The 19,978-nt window shown below is 41.4% G+C and overlaps 1 long non-coding RNA gene across 1 annotated transcript; it reads left to right on the top strand.

Moving 5' to 3' along the window:
- The first annotated feature begins 3,104 nt into the window (after positions 1-3,104).
- Positions 3,105-8,658, top strand: LOC101677613. Its single transcript, XR_001181204.2, has 3 exons — positions 3,105-3,175; positions 5,037-5,327; positions 8,451-8,658. It is a non-coding gene; the product is annotated as an uncharacterized LOC101677613 (long non-coding RNA).
- The last annotated feature ends 11,320 nt before the right edge of the window (positions 8,659-19,978 follow it).

Genomic DNA, 19,978 nt, shown 5'->3' with positions numbered 1-19,978 from the left:
AATAAAATTTGTTAATCAACCACCTCATATGACTGACGTTTGGGGAAAGACTAAACAGACACGAATAAAAAAGCCAAACATACATAAAACTGAAAACACTGTAGCCATGGCAGAGACACAACAACTTTCTAGCATCGGGGCCTGCAAGCCCCAGGGTAGGGCTTTACCAGGTGCGGCAGGGAAACGGCACACCTGTTTGAAGAACGGCTCTACCTCGTTCATCAGTCTTGCTTTCCACCAGCTTCCTCAGACTTCTTTTTATCAACACTTTAACAACTACTACTTCAACATTTAATCATTAATTAGAAAAAGTTGTGAGAGAAGAACTTGGTAAACTTAATAACTTTTTCCTGCTTTGATACTTCACTTCATTGGATAAGTTTTTAAGTGGAAATACGATTCCTGACAAAAGCAGCATAGGTGAGTTAGTGGAAACACCTTTGAATGGCCCATGACCTGCTTTCTGTGGCATGGGGGATGGGCAGGGAGTTGGGAAGGCGAGCTCCATCTGGGAATAAACAACACTGATACTTTGAACCACGTGCTTATCTTGAGTTACAATACCAGAAGAGGAGTAGGAACAAGACAGTAATTCCTCAGTTTCTCCATCAACCAAGAAGATATGAACAGACTGTGTAAGAAGATAACCTAACATAGAGATAGCTTCCCCTTCACAGACTGGCCCAGCCTGCGCATCTACTGTCAGCAGCTACCACTATTCTATGTTACAGTTACCATAAAAATGCCCCAGCATGTCATCTTCTCTCATTTTCTCCTGGATACCTTTATTTACATTTTTATCTAAAAAAATTCTAACTCACCTTTTGAGCCAAGGCTCAACAACTATTTCCTCTATTACAGAACTCTCCTCCATACTTCCACTGGTCCTTGTACCTACACTGCTTATAGCATTTACCATATAACATTACATAGACTTGTAGGCCTCTGGATTCAGATGGCACACAGATGGTACACAGACACAATCAAAGATAATTTTGTCTGAATGCTTGGCTTAAAACCACATAGATAAAGGCATTGAAAAAGCAGCCAAATCTTACACAAGACTTCTGGGAATTTAGCATCATTCACAGAAACTGGTGTTCCACAAAAAGAAGAGGAGAATCAACATTTGTTCATCTGTTAGATGTGGTCAAGCCCTTATTCATTTTGTACACTCAGCACTGGACCTGCTGCTTTGTATACACAGGCTGTTCAATAAGTATGGGCTGGATGCACTTTCAGAGATGAAGTTAAGGGTCATGATGTTCCTCTGAACTATGTTCTGACAGTCTTCCCAAAAAAAGAAGACGTGAGGCAAACTTATTGCTGACATGCCTTGGGTCATTGCTTAATAACTGGAATTACTTTGCTTAAGTTTTATAAGAGGATAGAACACCATTCAGAAACAACATGCCATTTCCCAGAAGCAAACTGATGTTCACTGAGCAGTGAACTTTTTAGACCGACTTTTGTAGAGATAAGGCTTCCTAGCTCTTAAATTGTTCTCGTGACTTTTTTAATAGAATTTGATCTATTAAAGCTGAACCAAGAGCTGTTGGCTTTGGAATGAGTAGATATATGTAATTCCCAGCAATGTCATTATATTGTCCCTTAAAGTAGATGACCAAGAGACAGAGCTTGAGTTATTATGCAGGCAGCAGGAAATACTGAAAGTGATAGATTTCTTTATCTTCAGTGATAATAATGATGATGATGATCATGTCCTGGACTGCATCCCACAGAATGGCAAATGGATTTCTGGGTCCTCTCTAAAGATTTTGAGGTTGAAGCAGAAAAATGAAATATGATGCTATCTGCATGATAGTTAGAGAAATATTACTTAGGACAAAAGCATTAGTTAAAAGACCAATTTTCTAGACCCTTGTTTTTCTCTTCCAAGTTGATCCTGCTCTTAGGTGTCAGGAAATCTCTGAGTTTTATTTATGAGAGTCATGCTTTAATATCCCCAGGCTTTAAGTTCCTCCATGGTCACCCCTGGCCTCACCTTCACTCGAGAATAAAGAGAAGCAAATTACCTCTGTGCTTGAAATCGGTGAATATATCCACCAAAAAGGCACAGCTCAGCTTCAGTACGGTCCCTTTCTTTCAGAGTATAGACTCATGTATTCTAAACAGTTAACTATGACTGAATAATGCTATATACTAAAATTTTTAAGTGTCTTTCCAAGAAAGATGCTATGGTGCTGTCTTCCTTTTGTCTCCAAACACAGACTATCTTCTCTACAATTTACCCTTATTCACAATTTTCTCCCCAGAGCTATGAAAAGACGAGCCATCAGGACTTGAATTAGCTGTCAGGAATCCCCAGTTGTAATCCAGTCCTACTGCCCAGCTAGTAAATCCTTTAATATTTGAATAGCACTTTCAAGTTTTATGAAGCCATTGTTTAATTTGGTCCTCCCAACAGCCTTAAGAGTCCAGATGAAAACAATTGCCATTTAAGAGATGAAGAAATGTCAGCTTCAAGAGGTTACATATGGGGGAAAGGCTTGAAACTCCAGTATTTGTAATGTCATTGGGGTGAACAAGAGTCACTGTCTACCTTACAAGGCAGAGGTCTGTGATGACCCTGTACTAGTCTAGTGTCCCTTTTGCTTTGCCCCCAATAGTACCATATCACTCTAATATATTTGTTCTTTCATACCAACATCTAATTTTTATAATTTTAGATAGCCCAATCTGATTTATTTATTTATTTTGGGGGGGCATCCCTATACTTGTTATGCAGACCTACCTACTGGTGCTAGATATGGGTTAAGTACCGATGATTTTAAAGCCAAGAATCCAGATGGAAGCTTTCAAATGTTAATTGACCCATGGATATTAACATCCAAGAATTACCAAATGAGAACATCAAGAGAAAAACTTTCAGAACAGCAATAGAGAGTGAATTTGGGTCTCGTTAGAACTGTGTGTTGGGAGATGAGGGCTGTTATGGGGATCAGACAGCCAGAACCATAAGAACTGTTACACTATGCAAAGGTCTAACCGATTATTTACACTCAGAATGCCAACAAGTACCCAAGAATTTTGCCGAAGATTCTAGAAGTCATATTTGGCCTCTAAGTGTTCCACATTGCCTCCAGAAGTCCAAGGAGGTCAGGCCAAAGCTGGCGTCAAAGCTCAGTGACAGAGAGCACTGCAGGCACAGCTGGTACTTGACTCAGCCCTTCCAACTCCAATCTTCTTCCCGCTTGGTCATTTTGCGTCTTAGCCTCTCTCAGTCTCTGTTTCCACATCAGCTAAAAAACAGGTTGGAGTAGATACTAAGATCATTACCACCTCAAAATCCAAGATTTCTTTTCCTTCTATAAGATTCTCAGCCTAGCACAGACCCTTTGCGTTTCACCGCAAACATGAAAATTCCCTTCTCTCACCCCACTCTCACGCCTTTCCAACCCAATAAAAAGGACTAAAAGGAAACCAAATTTTCCTACTCAGGACTTAACAACAGCTTAAAACTGAAAGTCGCAGTGAGAGATCTCATGTACCAGTTTTATTGCAGACAAAAGATCATTATGTCTGTTTACTTGGGGCTGGACAAGTCTCTCGTTAAAGTTTAACTTCCAAGGAATCAGACAACTTCTTCTATATATCGAACGCCTGAGTTAACATGGTATTTGTTTGGCCACCATTCAAACTCAATTTATTTTCCACTCTTCTCTTTCCCTTTCCAGTGCCACTGTTTCCCTTTTCCACTCTTTCCCTTTTCATTGCCCACTGTTTGAAAAAACCCTTGCGTTTCCCCAGTGAGGTCAGCATGCTGATTAGAGACTCCTGGTCACCAGTGGGTCAAGCATGTGTTGCTTCAGAGAGTCACTAATGGCATTTGGAAAAATGGAAAAGAGTAAGTAATAACGGCCATCGATTTTAAGAAAAAGAAATGACAAGACCAAAAAAAAAAAAAAGTCAAACCAGGGTAACTGGACACTAGAAGTGCGTCTCAAGTAAACAGGAACTATAAGGAACATCTGCAACAGAGGGTTCATGTGGCCCTATAGGAGAGGCACGTCCATCGTAGCCCAGGACAGGTGAGAGTTTCTAGGGAGAGGCGAGGGGCATGCCATTATTCCTGATCCACAACACGGCTGCTTTGCACCCTGCCACAGGCTCAGTCCAGCTGCGAGACTGTAGCACTTGCCCAACCCTAACCCTCTGCCCATCTGATTTACTCCTCAGAACTTCAACAGCATGTAAATGCTGTTGCAACACTACAGGTGATCCCAGGTGCCTTCATTCCCATCCTCCACAGCACTTACATCTGTGTCCCTTTGCCATCTCTGGCCCTTAGCTCCCACCACAGAAGTTTCCAACCCACTCCCATCAGTCACAATTTGCATTTGCCGATTTGAGTTCATAGTCAGAACCCTACCATCCACGATTCCTAAGCACACACTGAAAAAAAAAATCCTAATTAATAAAATGTAACAGCCAAGAATTTGTCCCGGTATTTAATGGTATTCCTTGAGATAAGTATCAATAGGAACAAAACTGCTCCATGGTTCCTTTCTAAGATGTTCATTAAATTTGGAGCAGGAGCAGGGGCCCAAGGGAATAGCATTTTCAATATTAAACTACCCACAGAAGCTGGCAAGAGGAATGCTTGCCAAGGACAAGGCACAGCAGCCATGGGGATGCACCTCTTGGTTCTCCCTTCAAGTGAGAATCTGCAATGAGGAGTGCAATTACCTGTCGGACAGGGCCCACCTACGGGCCTTGGGAATCTACTGCAGTGTTCAGGCCACGGCCACGTTCTCCCTGAGGTTCTAGAACCTGGCAATTTCCACCCAGTATGGGACTCCTCTAACAAGTAATCAGTGGCTAGATGAGACTTTCTCAGAGTTGCACAGAAGTCTGAGGATCTTCAAACCCGCTCCTTGCACAGCTGTCAGACCCACATCACAGTCTGAGACTCTCTGCCAACTCCTACTCCTCTCCTCTTTTATCCCTGTGGGCTTGGCCACCAAAAAACTCCTTTGCATTTTTAATTTTATCTCTGTATCTGCTTCTTGTAGGTCCCAAACTGACATACAATGAGATGGTGACCCTCTCCAGTGAAGAGAAAACCAGAAAGACTGCAAAGGGACTGACTCATTTACCATTTTATCCTCTGTGCCCAGTAGAATGAACAGGACATCCATGGGCCACAGTCTGCAGAGAAGAATAATGAATAGATACCACAATGCCATCCGCCAAGACATGGGTTCCCATCTGGTCCCAGTGAGCAAGCCAGCCAGGTCACCAATTTGGAGAGACCCTAAGACCTCTCCAGATCTACCAGTTACTTCCAGGCCCCTTTTTAAAAGGTGTGAAAAACTGTTGATATTTTTCCATGATACCCAGGGGCCATAGAAAAGCTACCATAACAGTTTCAGACTTTCTTTGTCTAGACACACTGTGTCACTGCTCACTGTCCTCTAGTGACCCCATATTTCTGGTCATGATTTCTATAAGATTTGTCCCCACCTATCGTTCAGGTGTCAGCTCAAATGGAACCTTCTCAGATACAGGTCTTCCAAGGATATCTAACCTCCCATTGTATTCCTCCATCCATTACCCTCTCTTATTTCTTCCTAGAACTTACTATTATCTGAAATTTTCGTAGTAATTTGTTTACTTATTTACTATTTATTTCTTACTATAGAAAGTACACTTCAGGAGAGCCAAGATGTTGACTGTCTTGTTCTCTCCTAAGTCCTTAGATCTTAAAATATGCCAAGCATATATTTCAATGAGTGACAGAAATGGCCCCTGTTTCTACAGAACCTATAACCCATCAGGGAAGTCAAAAACTGAGTAATTGCAGACATTTTACAATCTCATTTGGGAAATCCAAGTCCCAACTCAGAGAGCTATACATTTCCCTAAGTAGCCTCCTTTTTCCTTCATTCACTATTATATTTGGCTAAGAAAAAAGTCCATGTGGAAATAACCATACCACTTACCACCCCAAAGGAAATTGCTTTTGGTGACAATCTAAGCCAGTGGTCTAAAAACTTTTTGGTCACTTATCTTTACCAGGAGTCAATTTTTAAACAACTCTCCTAATATGTTTATTTGTAAGTTAAATGTATATACCACAGTGCTAATGTATTATGTGTATTTTAAAACATAAATGAAAATTGAAGTGTAAACAGATGAGACAGAAATAGAAATTCTGTTATTTTCTTTCTCCCCTCCTCTATTTTGGATCATTTTATATATCCCCTAGAATATGTACAGCATATTTTGAATATCACTAAGCAAAGCAATTTTTATCTGGAGTTAAGAGGTTATCAGGGGTTAGAAGTGAGAGAGGGGCTAAGGACAAGAAGGCAACACAGGAGTATCCTTTGGGATGTTAGAATTGTTCTATATCCTGTTTTATGGCAGTAGTAACGAGAATCTACTCAAGTGTTAAAATCCATCAATCTGTACATACCAAAACAATGGATATACTGGATATAATTTTTTTAAGCCTAGGGGCACCTGGGCGGCTCAGTGGGTTAAAGCCTTTGCCTTCAGCTCAGGTCATGATCCCAAGATCCTGGGATCAAGCGCCGCCTTGGGGGAGGGGGGGCGGTGTCTCTGCTCAGCAGGGAGCCTGCTTCTCTGCCTACTTGTGCTCTCTCTGTCAAATAAATAAATATAAAAAACCTCATTTTTTAAGCCTAAGAAAACAAGTCAACAAAAAAGAATCTAGTATAGAGTTAGACACTAAGCATTTATTTTTCTGAAAAGTGAAAAATCCTGTAAAAACCCACATTTCCATCGTTGCTCTGCTTTTCCCTCCAGAGATCAGAATCACAAGAAAGCCAAGGAAATAATGTAACTTTATAGCCACCTCATTGATCCCTGAACCCTATAGACAACTGTGACAGATGGCAACTACAAAATCTCCCACTCCACATGCTGTCCTGCAATGTGACCTTGCCAGCCCCTCTCATCAAGAGGTGGGGTTCCACTGCTCCTGAATTTAGTCTTAGCTTAAGAACTCACTTATAACTGATAATATACATGAACCTATAGGTTAAGACAGAGAAAGCCATACAGCTTTTGCCCAAGTCTCTTAGGGCATTTTCTCTCAGAATCTAGCATTATAGTGAGGAAAACCCAAGACACAAAGCCACATAGTCTGGCTTTCTATCTAGTTGATAATCCCAAATGAGGCCAACCTTGAGTCATTACAACCTATAATGGTTATTTTTGTCAACTTGACTAGATCACAAGGTGCCCAAATATCTGGTTAAACATTATTTGAGTATTTCCAGAATAAATAAGCATTTGAACTTGTGGACTGAGTAAAGCAGATGGCACTCCCCAATGTGGGTGGTTGTCATCCAACCCATCGAGGACCTGAACAGAACAAAAAGGTGGAGGAAGGTTGAACTCACTCTCTGCGTGTTTGAGCTGGGACACAGCATCTCCCCCGTTAGCATTCCTGGTTTTCAAGCCTTCAGATACTTAGATTAGAATCTATGCCACAGGGTCCCCAGCTATCAAACCTTCAAACTACACCACTGGTTTTCCTAGGTCTCTGTCTTGCAGGTGACAGATTGTGGGACTTCTCAGCTTCCATAATCACATGAGCCAATTCCTTATAACAAATTTCATTCAACAGATAAATAAATAGGGGTGCCTTGGTAGCTCAGTTAGTTGGGTATATGCCTTTGGCTTAGGTAGTGAACTCAGGGTCCTGGGATCAAGCCCCATGTCTGGATCCCTGCTCAGTGGGGAGTCTTTTTCCTATCCCTCTATACCTCTCCCTGCTCATGCTGTCTTTCTCTCTCTCAAATGAATAAATAAAATATTTTTTAAAAATAGACACAAAGATAAAATATCTATCTATCTTTATATCTACCTATGTACCTACCTAGCCACATAACTACCTACCCTATTGGTTCTATTTCCTTAGTGCACCCCAACCAATATACATCCCAAACACGAACTCCTGAGAGTTCCAGCTTCCAGCTATTTGAGTAATCCCAGATATGTGAGTCTTTCCAGTTAAGGCATCAGGTACTGTGAAGTCAAAGCAAGCCAGATCCATTATGTCTGTCTGAATTCCTGACCCAAAGATTCCACAAACATTCTAAAATGGTTATTACAGCATGCTACTAAATTTTGGGATGGCTTGACAGATAGAACTTATGTCCTCTCCACTATCAATTCTGCCCTTTTTCTTAGCAATAAAACCCTGATTTTGTTTGGTGAGCTCTGTTAAAAATACTAAATTTCCTGGCTTTCTTTATAGCAAAGTATGGCCAAGTGATACAATCATAGCCAATGAGAAGCAAAATGAAGTCACTAGTTAGAGTCTCCAAAAATAAATAAAACAAAACAAAACAAAATAAAGTTCTTTTAGGAGAGAGATGAAATTGCTGGTATCTTTGGCCTTTTACTTTTCTTTCTTTCTTTCTTTTTTTTTTTTTCTTTCCTCATTCTTCCAGCCTAGCATGCAGTGATACCAGGAAGAAGGAAGAAGAGGAACCATCATGCCACCACAAGGGTGAAAACCACAGTTTAGAAATGATGGTGCAAAATGAGACACTGATTTCATGATGATTTTGTAGAGACATTAAATAGGACTGAACTTCCCACCTAAGACTTCTTGTTATATATAAGAAATAAACTCCTCCGTGATAAAGCAACTTTTAATTAGAGTTTTCTGTTACATGCATGCAGACACACTTGGTACCAAAAATATGATGCAGGAAGTAAGACATTCTACTCTCCTTATCTTAAACTTTTAAATAAACTGATATTTGAGACAATGGAGAATGCATATAAGCAAAATAGATACACAATATGTGGATCTCTTATTTCTTGCCACCCATTTGCATAGAATGTTCAGGATGCCCCATGAGTGGAGGATTCCCGCAGAGCCACAAGGAGACATACAAGATGCAAAAGATAAGTGTGTTATAGATAAGATTATATAAGCAGGTCCTATGAGGGACGCACTCATAGCCCCAAAAGACCACTCTTTATATCTAAACCAGAATTTACTTTATTTTTTTAAAGATTTATTTATTTGACAGAGACCAAGAGAGAGACAGAGAGATCACAAGTAGACAGAAAGGCAGGCATGTCGGGGGGAGGGGAGCAGACTCCCCATGGACAGAAGAGCCTGATGTGGGGCTCGATTGCAGGAACCCGAGATCATGACCTGAGCCAAAGGCAGAAGCTCAACCCGCTGAGCCACCCAGGCACCTCTCAGAATTTACATTAAATGCCGAAAGGTAGCAACGGCATTCTGAGGAAAACAAATGACCAAGGAACTTTATCATATCTTTCTCACCCATGTTACTTCTCTGTAACAGCTAACCAGTTATGCTCAAAATGACATGAAACAGGGACGCCTGGGTGGCTCAGTTGGTTAAGCAGCTGCCTTCGGCTCAGGTCATGATCCCAGCGTCCTGGGATCGAGTCCCACATCGGGCTCCTTGCTCCGCAGGGAGCCTGCTTCTCCCTCTGACTCTTCCTTCCACTCTGTCTACCTGTGCTCGCTCTCACTCACTCTCTCTCTGACAAATAAATAAATAAAATCTTAAAAAAAAAAAAAAAAAAAAAAAAAAAATGACATGAAACATTGTGGACCAAATTGTGCCAACACCCTAGCCTCCAATTTATATGTTGAAGCTCTAACCTTCAATGCGTTTATATATAGAACTAGGGTTTTTAGGAGGTAATTACAGTTAAATGAGGACATAAAGGTGGAGCCCTAATCAGACAGGATTGTGGCCTTATAAAAAAGAGAGAGAAATTTCTCTCTCTTTGCCACATGAGGATGCAGCAAGAAGGCAGCCATCTGCAAGCCAATGAGAGAGCCCTCACCAAAACCCAACCATTTCAGACTCCCCAGCCTCCAGAACTGGGAGCAAATAAATGACTGCTAAGCCACCAATCTTACAGTATTTTGTTATGGCAACCCAAGCCGATTAATATATAGAATGAAAAGGAAATATAGGGCAACCCATAGCTCCTATTTCTTTTAGTCCTTCCACACTTAACAGTAAGGCAAAGGGACAGAGTATCCATATAATTTGGAGGTACTGAGAAGTAAAAGTAAAATTGTTGAGTTATTATTGTTCTGCATTTCCACTGCTGTGGTAAGAAGAAAATATATGTGTACAGGCACAAGCACTGAAACACAACTATGTAATTTCAATAATTCTACGTAACAAGTTAAATGCCCTTATGGTTGCATTTAAAACTGACATGGCATGGGACAAAAACAGTGGAAGAAAAGAAGTGTTTTATAGATTAGTATTTTGACAGCACCTCTTCCCAGCTGAGAAGGGGCTTAACAAGTCTTTGGGAAGTAGGGGTCCAGATTCCGCTGAATGGAAAGCTGATGATCCTTTCCGGTACAACTGGCAAACCAGTTGCTTAGACTTCTGGCTGATACACCTTAGGATGCATACAAGTTGTCACCCAAGTCATATGTTTTATGGGAAATGGTAAGAAAAAGCCAGAATGTGGGGTATTAATTCAGTCTTCCTCAAATATGCAGAAATGGACACTGATTAGGTGCTGCTGCTTTATTTGAGAGGTAGAATCCCAGTACAGAATGAAGGAAAGACAAGCAGGGGAGGGAAGCTCAGGGAGCAGTACAATGTGCTCAATTACCACGGTTACGACTGCAGTGTAAAAAGCCACAGACACAGCTTGTATGCAGGCTGTTATCCATACTCAGCAATGGGGACGACCCCAGTCAGGCGGCATGACTAAACTGTGGCGCAGAGGCATCCACTGGAAAGAGGGAGGATAAAGAATGTAGGTGCCTTTATCTCCACTGCTACCTGTTCCTCACTGGACAAAACTCACCCCATGAAAAGTTAATTCCCCCATATTTCCAGGATATATCCTATGACCCCCTCAGCAGCCACCCAAGAAGTCACATCCCACACCATCCAGTGTGGCATTTCAAGTCAACACAGAAATGTCAGGAGGAGCCAGAGACTCTTGGCATGTGGCTGGTTGGTCACAGGGGTCACTGGTGTTGAGCTAGCAACTGAGAATGCGGGGGGCAGGGGAACAGGCCAGGAACACCCAACTTGCAGCCAATAAAATGAATGTGTGCAGGGTTCTTGCCACATTCAGCGACATTCTGAAAGAGACAGATGAAATGAGTCTCAAGGTAGTAAAATCACGAAGAAAGAAGAAAGGAAATACCAAATTGGTTAAGGAAAAGACTCTCTGGCAGCTGACTGTAATTTAAATTAGGTGGGGGCTTCACAAAATCCTGCAGTTGAAAACCCCAGGCTCTTCAATAACCCCAAAATTGATTATAAAGGGCCCATCACAAAGCGCACGCCTTCCCCAAACACCTTTCCTTTTGCTCTCTGCAAGGAAGCGAAGGCTAACCTGCTGGCACTGAAGTGAAGAGGCTGCCCTGCCACTAAAGCCTACTGCTAGGAACTGCCTCAGACAGAAGCCATTAAGCTAAGAGGAAGGGTGGTGGTAAGAACAGAAAGAGCAATAGGTAAAACGGAAGAAGAACCTTCAGGCCTAAAAACATTTAAGCAAAGTGCCTGCTATTGTTACTCTCATAGGTAATGAATCAGCTGGATGCCAGCCAGAAATTTGAGGGAAGTCTTGCCAAAAAACTCCATTTTTGGCAACCCAGTGGTCTGTTGCTACTTAACTCTAAAATAATCCCCAGGTTCTTAGCTTCCATCAACAAGAAATGGACTGTGGAAGCAGTGAAGACCCTACAGATGATACCCTTCCCAGTACCCTCCTCAAATTTGGCCCTGGAGGATAAAAAACAAGGACTATAATCCCATAGAGTAAAGCAATGGGTTGCCAACTGGCTACTAAGGCACGTAGACCCACTAAGTGCACTAGGGCAAGAAGGCATCACTCTTACTACCCAGAGGATCTGATGATTGCTCTGGAATGGTGTGTCGCCAATCCACTTCTCTGAATTGTAGTTTTATTATTGCTATCCTTCCCACAACTGTATATAGGAGTACGCAGGAGACAAACAAAATCTGTCAGTAAATTTATTCATTATGGGAACTCAAGAACCTGACAAATACTTTGGGACCTTCGGTTGAATGTTATAATTAAATGGGACTTCAGGAGTGTTGACCAATGTCTGAAAAGAAGAATGTGTATGGATGTTGTTTAACCAAGGGTAGACTGTGGCAAATGTCAATTGTTACTTATACAGTGTCTGCTTCTTGTTTTTCCTGAACTACAAAAGGCCATTTCATATGAAGTAGCAATGTGCCAGATTCTATGGCATACTGAGGTGACCCTATGTCACTCTCCCAGCCACTGGGATGCTAAGTTTTAAAAGGAATACAGAGTCATTTGAATTTTTTCTATCAATCTTTTTGTTGTTGTTGTTTTTCTTTTTCCCTAACCCCTCTTCCCTGCCTGGAATGTGAATGTGATGCTTAGAAGTCAAAGAGCAATCTTGAAAATCAAACCACACCACAGATAAGGTTGAGTAAAGAAAAAAAGGAGTCTGGGTCCTTGACAACTATTATTGAATTGATTCAGGTATTTCTGATAAGCAGGGGAAATAAGCCCCTATGTGATTAAACTGCTATTATTTAGGGTTTTAATGACATGTAGTCAAATGCAAATCCTAATTCATACAAACCCCCAAATGGAAAAGCATAACCAACAAGAAAGCTTTTACCAACAGCGAAAAGCAATCATTCCATACTGAAGTGTAGTAAAGCTAGGAATATCGGCATAAAAATTTCCAACCAATTCTGAGAATAATTAGAGGCCTCCAAACTGGAATCAGATGGGTTCCTCCCCTTGCCAAGGTGACACTTTGCGCCCTTCAGTGCCTGAAGCAGGCATCATGACCATCCGCATTTGTATGCAGGAGACCCCCTAGATAGGCAAAAGTATGTTGCAACACATTAACACATACATTTCATACAAACTTATTATCCCTGTTGCATGTGGGGTTTGGTTAAAAAGAACAACAAAAACAACATAAACTATGAGAGAGATCCATACTTGAGTATTGCCAACATCCCTTATTAACTATGTAATCTCAATGACTCTTAACTTCCTCATCAAAAAGTTAGAATAAGATAACCTAACTCATGTTGATACTTACATGAGATAATAACTTTATAGCATTAAGATCAAGCTAGGGTATCACCAAGACACTACTGTATCAGAGTAGCTATCTCCCAAAAGGGAGATAAAAACTGCCTTTGCTGGGGCACCTGGGTGGCTCAGTGGATTAAGCTGCTGCCTTCGGCTCGGGTCATGATCTCAGGGTCCTGGGATCGAGCCCCGAATCGGGCTCTCTGCTCAGCAGGGAGCCTGCTTCCCCCTCTGTCTCTGCCTGCCTCTCTGCCTACTTGTGATCTCTCTCTCTGTCAAATAAAATAAATAAAATTTAAAAAAAACTGCCTTTGCATTATTTTCATTTATAAGTTAGTTTTCTTGGTCTCTGTTTGTTTTTTAATTAATTTCATCAGACTTCATTAATCATTACTCTGTGCCAGGCACTAGGAACACAAAGGAAAAGCAGGTACAGAGCCTGACTTTGAGGAGTTAACTCAATTGCTAATGACACTGGATGGATAATAAATCAAAAAAGACCCAAGAGACAAGGCAGATGACAAGAAGTCCACATCAGGTAAGGTATCCCATACAGGAAGCCATGGGCAAAGGTTGCTAGAGACTTCCATCTTAAAGACACATAGTCTCCATTCAAGAATAGCCTAGAATTTATTCAGTTGCCAGATGACGAGCTGAGAAGGAAACAATATTTTTTATATGAAATGAAAATAGTAAGATAATTTTCCAATTCCCTACTGTTGACTGTCCAACACAGTTCAGGAAGACTGGGAGTAGGAGTGCAAGGACAAGGGATGTAGAATTAAAAACCTGGGAACAAAGAAAACATCCGTACCTTCTATTCTAACCCACAGATCCGTGATGCAGCATAGGCTAGCCTGGCTAGGAGACATCGTTTCTGTGAACTGCTCTACCAAACTGCAGCATGCAATTGGCCCACATAAGCCTCTTTTCCCTGGAAGAATATGGCATCTGAATCCTAAATGATCACAAGTACTGTTTAACTACCAAACACGCCTAATTTTAAAATAGGGCATGTAGTTGTTCCACTCAAGCTTCTTCAGTCCTCAGATTGTCAGAATTAGAAAAGATGATTAGAACTAAGCTGCTTCGTGATCATGGTATCTGGGGGGAGGGGGTTTGGGAGAAGGGGGTGGGATTATGGACATTAGGGAGGGTATGTGATTTGGTGAGTGCTGTGAAGTGTGTAAACCTGGTGATTCACAGACCTGTACCCCTAGGGATAAAAATATATGTTTATAAAAAATAAAAAATTAAAAAAAAAAAAAAGAACTAAGCTGCTTTCCTCTGGACATGGACAGCAGTGTCATCATGACTTCTCTCCACAGCTGAGTCCTTGCTCCCACTGCAGTGATCAAGCCTGGCTATCTTCAGGCCTCTACGAGAGGAAACCAAGGTCCTGACATTGTGTGGTCACTAAAGCAGTCATGGTGCTGGTAATCACCTCAAAGGATTACTTAGTGACCAGATTTCAGATGGGTAACTACTATTCTGTCCTCTCAAAAGATGACTCATGTCATTTCAATGATATAAATTACTCCTAGTAAAAATGGACTAGTTCAAATGGACGACAATGAAAGTCAAGACACTTATGAGAGTAGAGACAATGATGAGTCACTGACATTGATCATAGCCTAGACAATCAAAAAAGCAGACTAGACCAATTCAATCATTTCAGGAAGACAAAATGAGAAATGTCTGGATAAGTACTTTACTATGCGTCAACAAGTATCTGATTTCCTAGATAGTGGTACCATTGTCTTATATGCAAAAGAACAGATGGAAGAGGTAAGAATCAATATTCCTATTTTGGCCATATTTTTGATGTACTTATTTGACATCCAAGTGGAAGCTCTGGGATAGCTGCCACAATATAAATCTAAAAGCTACACACACACACACACACACACACACAAACACACACACACTGCAAAATGATGTCTAAGCTTTAAGAGTCTATGGACAGCAGTTAGAATCTTAAGTTAGGTATCCAAGGTTTGGTTAAAGAGGATAATGCAGTAAAACAGGTTAATAAGGAGTGACCATCAGGTGAGAGGACAATTAGATAAATCTTGCTCTATCATGGCTTAAAAAAAAACAATGTCTAATGAAAGAAGGAGTGCTCCAAGTGTCAGTGTCGCTTAGAATCTGTAAAATTACAATGGAGATCATTGCTGGCTTGGGCAAGATGTGAGTCAGTGGGGACCTTGGTAAGAATCACTGCAATGGAGTAAATGCAAAATTAAAAATAGAGACAGCAATTTTTGACAATTAATCCAAGAAGTTTTTCTGTAAGAAAGAACAGATAGATGAGATAATACCTGTGAAATTTCTAAGAAATGAGGGGTCGAGGAAGATGTTTTAAAACCATGTCAAGACATGCTTGGATGCCAGTGAAAATACTCTAACAGAGTGGGGAAATTTTCTGAGATCATTGCAGGAGCAAAATTCTTCAGTTTATGAGAAGAGAGTGAACCAAAGCAGAAGTGAAGGGATTAGCCTTGGACGAGAACATAGACACTTCTACCCTTCTGTTAGGCAGAAACACAAGATGGAAACAGATGATATAAGTTAATGGAGTTTGCATTGGGTAGGCAAATTAATTTTTATTTGGTTGTACCTTCTTTATGAAGTCTGAAGTGAAGGCATCAATGATGAAGGAGGAGGTACTAGAGACTTGGAGACAGAAGAGGAGTTATAAATTCTTGCTGACCAGGAAAAAGGAGTGTATTGGAAAAATATGTAAAGATTAGCTATAGTAGTGAGTGTCTAAGATTTGTGGTCATAAATTTAAATTGAACATATAAAACATTGTGTGTATAATTTTTTTCTAAATCTTTTGCAGGTTGCAAAAGCTGGGAATGAGAAAAAGTTTTATTTTCAAACCCAGCAAGTTCCTGTATTTTCTTTAAACTGTTAGAAAACTAGAAAGTTCATTTTGATCTTCCCTTTACTTTATGGCAGCTAAATGGGGCCAGTTGTCATCCTCCATATTCTGCCTGAATAGCTCCTCACCAAATCTATAAATTCATTAGATACTCATCCTGTTTTTCATGTGACCAACACAACAGTTTGCCTCATTGTTCTGCCAGTATATAATATCAGTCTCATTTTCTCTAGCCTCCAGTAGTAATGACTCACAGCTCTTTCTGCCTCCATTCTAGTCTTATGTAGGCCCTTCTGGCCCCTGCCACTCTCTGTTTCCAAAGCCAATGCTCCATGTTTACTCCTTTCATTACAGCAGCAGCCTACTAGGCACCAATTTCTATTTCAATGATGTATTACTGCAAAACAAACTGTCCTAAAACTTAGTGACTTAGAACAAGAACTCTCTTATTTTTCACAATTCTTTGGTTCAGGAACTCTGACCAGTTACTCATCTCTGCTTCATAGGATACATGCCCAGGGCTGGAACATTCTAGATGGTCTCTTGATTCACATATCTAGCACCTCAGCTGGGATGGCTCAAACACCTGGGAACTAGCTGGGGAGAGCTTGACTAAGATCTTACATCTGGAACATGGTTCTTTTTGTTGGCTTGGTTCCTTAATTCTCCTTCATGTATTCTCAGACATTATCTCTACAGTCCCTCCACATGATCTCTCCAGAACTGTCACTCAAGGCCAAGTGCACAAAAGTAAAAGCTGCTTGGGCTTCTTTAAGGCTTGGGATTGAACTGGCAGAGTGTCACTTCTGCCTCATCTTATTGAGTAAAGCAGGTCACAGGATCATTCAAATTCAAGAGTGTGATCTATACGAGTGCATGAATACAATGAGGCATGGTTCATGGGTGCGTCCCAGAGGCTAAGGATCCACACAAAGACGGTGGAGCCCACTTCACTTGACAGCAGCCCTCGTTCCTTCAGCTTGATTCACTTCATATTCTACAGCAATAAAGGGACCACCTCAATCTGGTAGTTATTCTCTAACCATATTTGACTTCATTTTTCTTTAAATCTCTTCAGCAGTTGGTCAAGTAGCCCTCCAGCACCACTTATCCTACTCTACATTACAGTTTAGCTACTTACACTCTTGTCTCATCCCATTAACTAGATTACAAGCATCTCAAGAAGAGAAGTCTCGTGTTCAACTTTTTAGCCCTCCACTTCCACTCCCTGTAAGTAGGGCTGCCTCTACAGTGTTCCCAGAATTGGTGTTTGAGAAGCCTGATGTCTCTAAATGTCGTAAGATCTGTTGAAGGAGCAGGCCCTGGAAAACAGAGATGAGCGTCATTAAGGAGTTCCAGCTTTTTAACTCACTTGTTCATACATTGCTGCAGCTACTATTTATTGAACACTTTCTCCTCTCAAGGCACTGTAAGTGAAGTATTACTAATCCTTTCAGGGGTACTGCACACTGAAGAGTAACATCTCCATTTTATAGAGGATGAAATTAAAGCTCAGAGAGGTTATGTGACTTACCACCAGCTGCTAAATTATTAAACTGCAGATATGCCAGGTTTGTCTCATTGCAATACTCAGATTCTTTTCACATCTTCACACTAACTGCGTCTCTAATGGGCTGCCAAAAAAAAGCACCGCTGTGCTTAGGGTCCACTTAGGGGTAATCTACACAGGGCCCCACTCACAGGAGAACCACAGGCTTCATGCTCCATTGTTACTATTCTGAAATTCTTAATAATTTGAAAACATGAGGCCTTGCATATTCCTTTTGCACCGGGCCCCACAAATAGTGCAGCTGGTCCTGTCCGTGCTTATATGGGAAACACTGACACGCTGCAATGAGTTGTTTCCACACAACTCAGTTTCTGTTTCACAAATGTCGAGGCTGCTATATGAGCATACAAAGTGGGTGAATGGTTTTAAGTTTTTCTAGTTAAAATTCTACCCCCCCAATATATCTTCCTCAAAAACTCTGCCTCCAGACATTCATTCCTTTAAGTTAACAAAAGACTCTCCCACAGTTTTTTCATCCCATGATCTCACTTCGCTCACCTTGAATACCCATTTTATTTCTCTCCCCCTAGCCAAATAGTTTCCAAAAACACTCCCCTTAATATTGCTACAAGGACATCCTTTAATAAAAACTCCAAATCTATACTTGTGAGGAGATAAATTATTGGGTGATTATTCACAACACAAAGGATTACTCACCATGGGCTCCTTTAAATGTGCACTGAGAGCTCATTCCTTGTTTACGAGCCATTAACCACTTGAGCTTGAGGGTGCAGAGAAACAGACTAGAGGACTGGCTACTCCAAGGCTGAACCCAGGGAGGTGTGGGGCCTAAGTTCCTGATGTGGGACAGCTGACAGCAGGGAAGCAGGCTGGAATTGGGGGGGGTGGGGGGGGGCAGTGAACTACCACATGCAGCAGGCTGGAATTGGGGGGAGGGGGGAATCCACCACATCTACTACATCTGCACAACTTACAACATCATCTTAAAGGTACATGCAGGGCCCAATTAAAGGTGAATGCTAAGGCTTAAACCAGGTGTGGCCATAGGGAGTCATCCCTAAAAGGACATATTTAGGATATTCAGTGAAACATGCAGTGACTTTAAACAGCTTGACTGATTCAACAATGTAATCTTGCTGAGATAACTACAATATGAACAACCAGATCTCTATACATCTCCACCTGAATCTTCTTGCTCTGGCAGGTTCCATCATCCTCTGAAGACAGGCAGGTGGATGCACCCCAACGACAAAGAGAAGCTCCAGATTCTAGGGCAACAGCTTTTGTCTTCAGTGTACTCTGAGTGGCTTTTCAGGCTGGCCCTTGACGTGAAAGTATGTGAGACAACTTGAGCCAGGACCATTAGTTTTGAGTGACACATGGCATGATATAGTGCTCCTAGCCCGTGTCATGACACACAGCACATAAAGTTCAGGACCTATGCCAATCATCTGTACTAGGGGAAGGGAGGCCTAGAGTAAGAAAGCCCCCAGTACCCATAAAAAAACCAAACTAGAACACTTCTTACCTCCAAGACTAAGGTAAGCGAGAACAAGGATATCACATATTGCAAATTCTAGAAGACATGCTTAAAATCATCCATAAGTTTCTCATTAAGCTTAGAATAAAATCCATTCTCCTCATCATGCCTTTTCTTACCTGGTCTACCCTCCCCAGCTTCACCTCTTCCCACTCCCACTCTCACTCTCATCCATTCTACTCTAGCCACATTATTCTTCTTGCTGCTTCTTGAGTAGAGCATACTTCTACCCACCATGTGATATTTGCACCTGATGTTCCAGCTTCCAGATCCCCAGACACCCCAGACATTTCCATGACTGACTACTTCTTGTCATTTGGAGCTCAAATCCAATTCACTGTACATTTTATTGCCTGTCTCTCTCCTCTACCATCTAAGCTCCATGAGAACGGAAAACTTGACTCTCCTGTTTGCCGCGAAATCTCCACTTCCTAGAATAGCGCCCTGGCATATAGGATGCAACTCATAAATATTTGTTGAATGAGTAAGTACATAAGCATATAATCAATATTTGGTTGCAACCTATAGCCGAGGTGCTGGAAATTGGTGAACAAAGCAGGGCATGGCACTGATCAAGCTGAGATAGGATGAGATGGAATGAAAAGAGTACAGGTGACAAAGGAGAAATACGCTTGTAAGGACAAGACGAAGGAATCTCTGATCACCCAGTGCACTATGAGGAGATCCCAGATGCAAATGTTTATCCCCAGGAGTCTCTAGCATGTGGGGGGTGCACTGCTTCACTGCAGAGCCCTGTGCAGCAGGGAGAAGCAATGGACTAAGCGCAGGGATCATCACTTGGATGGCTCTTACAACATAATGCACACTGGAAAAATAAGGCAGGAATAGAAGGCTTATGTCATACAACACCATTTCCATAAGTTAACAATATAAAAAAAAAAAGGCAAGAAAGCACATCTTAGAAGATCACATA

The sequence above is a fragment of the Mustela putorius genome, unplaced genomic scaffold, assembly GCF_011764305.1.
Source record: "Mustela putorius furo isolate JIRA1106 unplaced genomic scaffold, ASM1176430v1.1 tig00003859_pilon_pilon_pilon, whole genome shotgun sequence".
Taxonomy (NCBI): domain Eukaryota; kingdom Metazoa; phylum Chordata; class Mammalia; order Carnivora; family Mustelidae; genus Mustela; species Mustela putorius.
Note: the sequence above shows the minus strand (reverse complement) of the source record. Positions and strands in the feature narration are given on the sequence as shown.